Source organism: Vombatus ursinus, unplaced genomic scaffold, assembly GCF_900497805.2.
Source record: "Vombatus ursinus unplaced genomic scaffold, bare-nosed wombat genome assembly UNPS02014903.1, whole genome shotgun sequence".
NCBI lineage: Eukaryota > Metazoa > Chordata > Mammalia > Diprotodontia > Vombatidae > Vombatus > Vombatus ursinus.
In genome coordinates, this window is record NW_020954681.1 from 4,286,599 (window position 1) to 4,294,973 (window position 8,375).

An 8,375-nucleotide genomic window follows, 5' to 3' on the forward strand; every position below is an offset into this window, starting at 1 on the left:
AATTCCAGGATAGGTTGGAATATGTGTGTTGTGTTCCTGGCTAATGATTCTTGAGTGAAACTGCAAATAAATCAATAGTCACACTGAGTCCAACCAGGCACCAATCTCAGACCCAGCTCTTTTAAAGTGGAGAAATTGCTTACAGCATTGATATTTCAGGCCTGTTGTTCAGGGGTCAGTGAGTGCTTTTTTGACATAAAGCCTGTGGTATCAGACGCTGCTGTGTCTGAAGACCAGGAGTTTTCAGCATTTAAACTGTGGACCAGTCAGTATGAAATCAGGATTCATAGGTGATAGCTGATGGGTCATGGACCATGATGAAAATCTCTGAAAAAATGCAAGACTTCTCCTACCTGCTAAGGAGGCCCAGAACTCCTCACATATCCCGTAGCACTGTCAGATCTGATGTTATGTAACACAGCCCTTCATGATAGATTTGAGCAGTGGTCAGCAGTCAGCAAGCAATTATTAAGTGTCTACTATATGACTGGCACTGTGCTAGGGATACAAAGAAAGCCCAAAGACAGTCCCTGATCAAAAGACTTAGCTATCTCCCAAATATCTCGCCTATCTCGTCTCCTAGGCTGCCTCTACCAAATGCTGAGCAGCTCTTCTCTGAACTGAAGAGTCTTAGAGAGTTGCCTAAAGCATTGAGATGTTAAGTAAGTTGGCCAGGGCTGTAATCATTGTGTATCAGGGCTGGATTTGAGCCCCACTTTTCTGGTTCTGAGGCTGGCTCTCTAGCTACTAAGCCAAGCTGCTTCTGTACTAGCTAAAATGCCCCAAATTGCCATACCCTTTCCTTTGGGTACTCTGGAATGCAGATGACATTGTATTGATTGCATGAAGTCCATGGAATACTGCTTTCAAAACAAAAGCCATAATCACTCCAAAGAGTTCAGTGAACAATCCACACGGGGAAAAAAAAAAACAAAAAACAAAAAACGAAACAAAACAAAAAAAAAGAATGAAGAATGCCTGTCTTCCACACTATGATTTGCAGTTGGATGGACAGCCTGTAGAACAGGCCCATCAGTACATCTATCTTGGACAGACGCTGCAAATAAACAATGAGCCTGCCCCAGAACTGAAGGAAGAGAGCTGGCTAAATTGCATTTGGGAAACTTCGAAGCTCTGTTAATGGCCCCAGGCTTTTCTCTGAAACATAGGCCCATCTTTTTGACACCAATATTCTTCCGGTGACGTCATATAGCCGTGAGTCACAGCATATCACAAGCTCTGAAAATTTAAAGTTGCAGGTTGCCCAAAGGACAATGGAGAGGTGCATGATGGGCATGAGTAGACAGCACTTAATGAAAAATTGTTCATATGAATGGATGTAAGAGATATAATTCTAAAGAAAAGGAGGTAGCCCAGTCATGTAGGCATGGCAAGGGAAAACTGATGTGTGCCAATCACACAAAGGTCATCCATTGAGAGATACAAATAGCAGATATCCTCAGGCTCTTGGCTATACCTAGTATAAAGGATTTGGGGAAGGATATGGACAATAGTGACAGTGTGGACTTTCTTAGAGGGAGCTGCCCTGGAAACCAGGGAGACCTAGATTCAGATCCTGCTTCTGACACATAATGGGATGGGTGACTGCATAAGTTATTTAACATCTCAGCGTTTTAAGACTATTGGTTGGGGCAGCTAGGTGGCACAGTGGATAGAGCTCCGGCCTTGGAATCAGGAGGACCTGAGTTCAAATCCACCCTCAGACACATAACACTTACTAGCTGTGTGACTCTGGGCAAGTCACTTAACTCTGATCGCCTCACGAAAAAGCAAAAAAACAAAACAAAACAAAACTATAGGTTCTAGATAAAGTGCTACCCTACATTAGTAGAGGGAATTCTTCACCAACAACTCTCTGTACCAATAGAATTGCAGGTCCAAAACCTATCCTCTATCTGTATCCCATGAACAACAGTCATTCCAAATCAGAAGGTGTGTATGGGTTGCATTCTATACCACTGGAGGAAGTCTTCCCACTACTGAGATCACAGATCAATTCATATATCAAAGTCAATGCAAGGCACTATATTACATACTCAAGTAGATAGATAAGGATGTTAAAAAAACACAGTCCCTGCCTCTAGGATCAAATAAAAACTTGGTTTAGTCTTTAAAGCCTTTCACAACCAGATGCCAATCTGTCTTTGCAACCTCATTGAAAATTACTTGAGTCCCAAATGATATGATCTAGCCAGATTGGCCTTCTCTTTGTTCCTCAAACCCAATATCCCATCTCTCATTTCCATGCATTTGCACTAGTCATTCTCCATGCCTGGAATGCACTTCCCCTTCACCTCCACAACAAGAATCCTTCTCTTCCTTCAAGACAAAGCTCAAATAAGGTTATCATTATTTTTTAATTTATTTATTTATTTTTAGTTTTCAGCAATCACTTCCATAATGCTTTTGAGTTCTAGATTTTCTCCCCCTCCCTCCTTACCTCTCTCCCCAAGAAGGCATGCAATCTGATATAGGCTTTACATATACATTCCTATTAAACATATTTTCATATTAGTCATGTTGTAAAGAAGAATTAGAACCAATAAGAAGAATCACAAGAAAAAAGAAACAAAACAGAACAGAAAAAAAAAGAGCAAACAGTATGCTTCAATCTGCATTCAGACTCCATAGTTCTTTCTCGGGATGTGGATAGCATTTTCCATCATGAGACCTTTGGAGATGTCTTAGATCCTTGCATTGCTGAGAAGAGCCAAGTCTATCAAAGTTAGTCATCACACAATGTGGCTGTTACTGTGTACAATGTTCTGCTGGTTCTACTCACTTCACTCAGCATATATGTCTTTCCAGGTTTTTCTGAAGTCTGCCTGTTCATCATTTTTTTTTTTGGTGAGGCAATCAGGGTTAAGTGACTTGCCCACGGTCACACAGCTAGGAAATATTATGTGTCTGAGGCCGGATTTGAACTCAGGTCCTCCTGACTCCAGGGCAGGTGCTCTATCTGCTGCGTCACCTAGCTGCCTGTTCATCATTTCTTGTAGCACAATAGTATTCTGTTACATTTATATACCATAACTTGTTCCCCAATTGATGGGCATCCCCTCAATTTCCAATTCTTTGCCACCACAGAAAAAGCTGCTATAAATATTTTTGTACATGTAGGTCCTTTTCCCTTTTTATGATCTCTTTGGGATACAGACCTAGAAGTGCCATTGCTGGGTAGCAGGGTATGCACATTTTTATAGCCCTTTGGGCATAGTTCCACATTGCTTTCCAAAATGGTTGGATCAGTTCACAATTCCACCAATAGTGCATTAATGTTCCAATTTTCTCACAGCTTCCCCAACATTTATCATTTTCCTGTTTTGTCATGTTAGCCAAGCTGATAGGTGTAATGTGGTACCTCAGAGTTGTTTTGATTTGCATTTCTCTGATCAATAGTGATTTAGAGCATTTTTATATGACTATAGATAGCTTTAATTTCTTCATCTGAAAACTGCCTGTTCATATCCTTTGACCATTTATCAATTGGGGAATGACTTATAGTCTCATAAATTTGACATAGTTCTCTATATATTTTAGAAATGAGGCCCTTATCAGAGATACTGGTTGTAAAAATTCTTTCCCAGTTTTCTGCTTCCCTCCTAATCTTGGTTACATTGCCTTTGTTTGTGCAAAAACTTTTCAAATTTAATGTAATCAAAATTATCCATTTTGCATTTCATAATGTTCTCTATCTCTTGTTTGGTCATAAATTCTTCTGTTCTCCATAAATCTGACAGGTAAACTATTCCTTGCTTTCCCAGTTTGCTTATAGTATTGGCCTTTATATCTAAATCGAGTAACCATTTTGACTTTATTTTGGTAAATGGTGTAAGCTTTTGGTCTGTGCCTAGTTTTTGCCATGCATTTTTCCCAGCAACTTTTGTCAAATAGTAAGTTCTTATCTATGGTTATCATTCTTATGGCAATCATTAGCAAATATCACCTTCTACATGAAGCCTTTCCTGATGCCTACCCCTGTTAGCATCATACTTCCCAAGCTCGTGTATTTGTCTTTAACTACATTGGATTTATTTTCTTCATATTCTGTATATCTATATGTATACTTGTTTTCTTCTCTGTTAGAGTGATAGTTCCTTCTGAATAGAGATTTTTTTTCATTCATTATATTTGTATCCCCAAAGCCTAACACAGCACAGTGTCTGGCACATAGTAGGCACTTAATAAATGCTTGTTGAGTAATTGAAGGTTAAACTAGGAAAATGGGGTCCAAAGTCACCAAAGCCAAGAAAATGACTAAATCTGGAGAGGAAAATCTGAATCACCAGGTGAGAAACAAAGCTTTCAAGCAGAGTCATAGGACCAAATGTCCGTGGAGATAGAGGAAAGTACCTGCAATTGAGCATCAAGGTGATAGCATCACCATACTATGGTGCTGTATGCATGTGTGTGTGTGTGTGTGTGTGTGTGTGTGTGTGTGTGTTTGAGAGAGAGAGAGAGAGAGAGGAAGAGAAAGAAAGAAAGAAAGGGAAAGAAAGAAAGAAAGGAGGGAGAGAATGGGTATCTGGAAGGCCCACATAGGTAGAGAATATATGTGTTGTATATGATATTTTTTAAAAGAGTGCAGTGAATCAATCTCATCCAAGCCCACCTTGTCCCAATCAAATGACATCCCAAGAAACCTCTAATTTAGCTCCAAAATGGAAGAGCTCACAGACCATCTTAGAGGAAAAAGACAAGCATAGAGAACTCAGATTAGGCAGCTTCTTTAAATGGACATTTTTTTTTTACTTTGCATCAGCATATTCCTACACAGGCCTGGGAGAGGTACAATTTGAAAAAACTGAAACAAGTATGTATCAGGGCAAGAGAAAATCCAAGAAGAAAGTCAGTAATTAAACCAATAGCCTCACAGAACCAAAGGCACAAAGTAGAAGTAGAATGAACTAGAGATCCTAATGTAAGGATGTGAATTTGACTTCAGAGGAATCCCTGAGAATTGGTGGGATGGGTTTTATGGATATAATTTGGTTCTAGAAAACTTTATCCACAAAGTGCAGAATGGATAAAATGCAAGTTGAAGTGTAGTATATTAAGAATTCAAATACATATACATACATATGTGTTATATATGCATATATACATATATATATGCACACATCTATGTATATAAACACACACTAGGTGGCACAATGAATGGTGTTGGACTTGGAGTCAGGAAGACCCAAGTTCAAATCCTGCCCCATTCCCTAGCTATGTGACCCTCGACAAGTCACCTGACCTCTCTGAGCTTCACTTTCCTCATCTATAAAATGGGGATGATAACGCCTACTTCATAGGGTTATTGTGAGGATCAAATGAGATAATACATACAGTACTTGATAAATTTTAAAATGCTAATTAAATTCTAGCTATTATTATATGCCTATGTGGGGAAATTGAGGAAAACATGGTGGACAACATTTGAGTAAGGATAAATGGAATTAAAAACAGAAGCATTATTGATGTAGGGTTTTAATGCAGACTGCCTGGACAGAATTAGATAAAGAATTTGGAAAATATCACAAAACTGGCATCAAAGCATGATATTGTAGTGATGGAGGACTTCAGCTCCCCAGACATCTGCTGGCGTGCTCTCTGCCAAAAACAGAGCAGCTGATAAATGTGTTACTTGCCTTAATGATAATTTCATCCTTCAAAAGATGGAGGAAGCTACAAGGGAAATTGCTATCCCTGACCTCCTCAAAACAGCAAAGGCAAAACTATTTGCTGAAATCAAAATGACAGACACTTTGGGGACAAATGAGTACACCCTCATGAGTTTGTGATACAGATGGAGAAGAAATCCAAGTGTAGTCTGATGAGTACTCTAGATTTGGAGAGATTCGATTTCAGAGGGCTCAGAGAAGGGATAGGTAAGATCCTAGTCTCCTGAAAAAAGTTGGCTTATGAGGGATAGGCAGCTTTGAAGAATGAGGTTCTGAAGACAAGCAGAAATGATTCCAATGAAAAGAAAAAAGGGAAACTGTCTAAAACGATTGATGTGGATGCACAGTGAGCTTGTCTACAAACTCAGATATCAAAAATTCAATTCCATTCAAGAAGTGTTTATTAAGCACCTACTATGTGCCAGGCACTGTGCTAGGTTCTGGGGATATAAATAAGAAAAAGAAAGACTGTCCTTGCCCTCGAGGAACTTACAATCTAATGGGAAGAAGCTGAAAAGCCAGGGCAGGGGAGACAGGACACTAGGGGGTACCTGGCATGGGGGCATCTTGTTGCATGCAGTTGAAACCAGGAAGAGCAGCAGATGGAAAGTAGAGTGAGCTGGAATTTTTGACAATTTCGGCCCTCTATAAAGGAAAGCTTTGGGAGGAGTTTAGTGCTCTACCCTCCAGCTCTCCAATTAGAGGGGAGAGGAGGCTGAGAGAAGACTTGAGCTATCAGTATGGTGACTGAGATTAGAAGAAATCAGCTTATCCTGGGAAGGGTATCTTGTCCCTTGGAGTTGAAACCAGGCAGAGTAGCAGATGGAAAGTGGAGTTGATGAAAGACATGGACAGAAGACAGAAGCTAAGGTCAATATGCCAGTATACCAAATAAATGATCTTTGATCTCATTAATGTGGGTATTCCCTGCGTTGATGTACAACATAACCTATCCATGTCTGCCCATCTTGCAATTCTTACCCATATTCTCCCACAAGTCTTTTTTTTTCTTTTTTGGTGAGGCAATTTGAGTTAAGTGCCTTGCCCAGGGTCACATAGCTAATAAGTGTCAAATGTCTGAGACTGGATTTGAACTCAGGTCCTCCTGACTCCGAGCCTGGGGCTCTATCCACTTCACCACCTAGCTGCCTCCCCCCCACCCCCAAGTCTTTTATAGAGGCTCCACTTAATGTGCTAGGGGCCTGCCCTTGTTTTCTTGACTACCAATAGAGCACTCAAGTATCCTTCAGTTATCCTGCAAGTGACACAGGTAATTGATGAACACAGAGAAGTACTTGGTCTTAGAAGAATTGTATCAGAAGTGCCGAAACCTGGAATGGTGAGTTAAGGCTGGCGATGAAAGCTAAAAACAGCAAAGAGGATATTTTTTAGTAATATTGGGGGCAAATAGAAGGATCAAAGAAAGGATAGAGTAGCAATCTGAGTTTGTAGACGAGCTCACTGTGCATCCACATCAATCGTTTTAGACAGTTCCCCTTTTTTCTCTTCATTGGAATCATTTCTGCTTGTCTTCAGAACCTCATTCTTCAAAGCTGCCTATCCCTCATTGATGATTATGTACAACAGTGAGAAATACTCAACTCTATTTTCTTCTGGTTTGTGTTTTGTTTATTTGTTTCCTTTCAGGAGGAGAATCTCTGTGTCAGAAAAGACTAAACAAAAATAGCTATATAGGGAGTACAGTGTCTGGTTGCTGGGGAAAACAGGACAAATGTTAGCTTCCCACATGCCATCCAGCCCCTTTCAGTCTTGTTCCTGAGGTGATTTGCATGGACTCAGGCTCATAACTAGGAAGATGATGGGAGATGAAAGGAACCTTCCCTCCCGCAACCCCATCCAGTCTATTCTCTGATAACTTAAATAAGTGTTTCAACTGAGAGATTTTAAGAGGAATCAAGAGAAGTTTCATCCAAAGGAGGGCCTTAATGACTAAGGACTTGATTATCTAGCCAGTTGAGTGTGGCTAGTTAGGGTCTAAAATCAAAAAGAGATCTCTCAGAGGGGAGAGAGGGGGAGGAGTCCTTTTGAGAAATTTAAGAGACATAAAAACAAAAGATAGCAATAAGAATTCTTTAGAAAAAAAGCCAAAAGAAGTAGTAGAACTACAGACCAGCAGATAGCAGTAGAGAGTAGCAAATGGCAGCAGCAAACAGCAAAGAGCAGCTCAAAGGAAATAAGAACAGAGAGTAATGGAGAGCAACTCAGTGGAAACCAGCAGAAAGAAGCCATATCAGCATGGGACTCCAGGCTTGTGGAGAAAGCAGCTTCCTGCCCAAAGATAGCCCCAGGGGACATCAAACTCTTTATGTCTCCTTCTCCCTGTCACATGTGTCTTGTATCCTATGTATCTGTGAATATGTAAGCTTCTTAAATAGTAATGGATGGTGGTGGTGGGGGTGACTGATTCAAACCCCTTCCATTACAAAATATTATTGATTTAATAGCAGTTTGGTTATATCTCTGCACCATGAGGCACATGTGACTAGATGGTATTAACATGCTAAATTAATACTTGGGAAGAAAGAGATCACTTTAAGAAAATTGGACTCTGGAGGCAATTTCCAGCAGTTATGTCATTTCCATAGTCGAAGCCATTTTCTAGAGCATAGCATGTAACTTCTTTCTCAGAACTGCTTGCTGTAAATGAACTCACTAAGATTAATA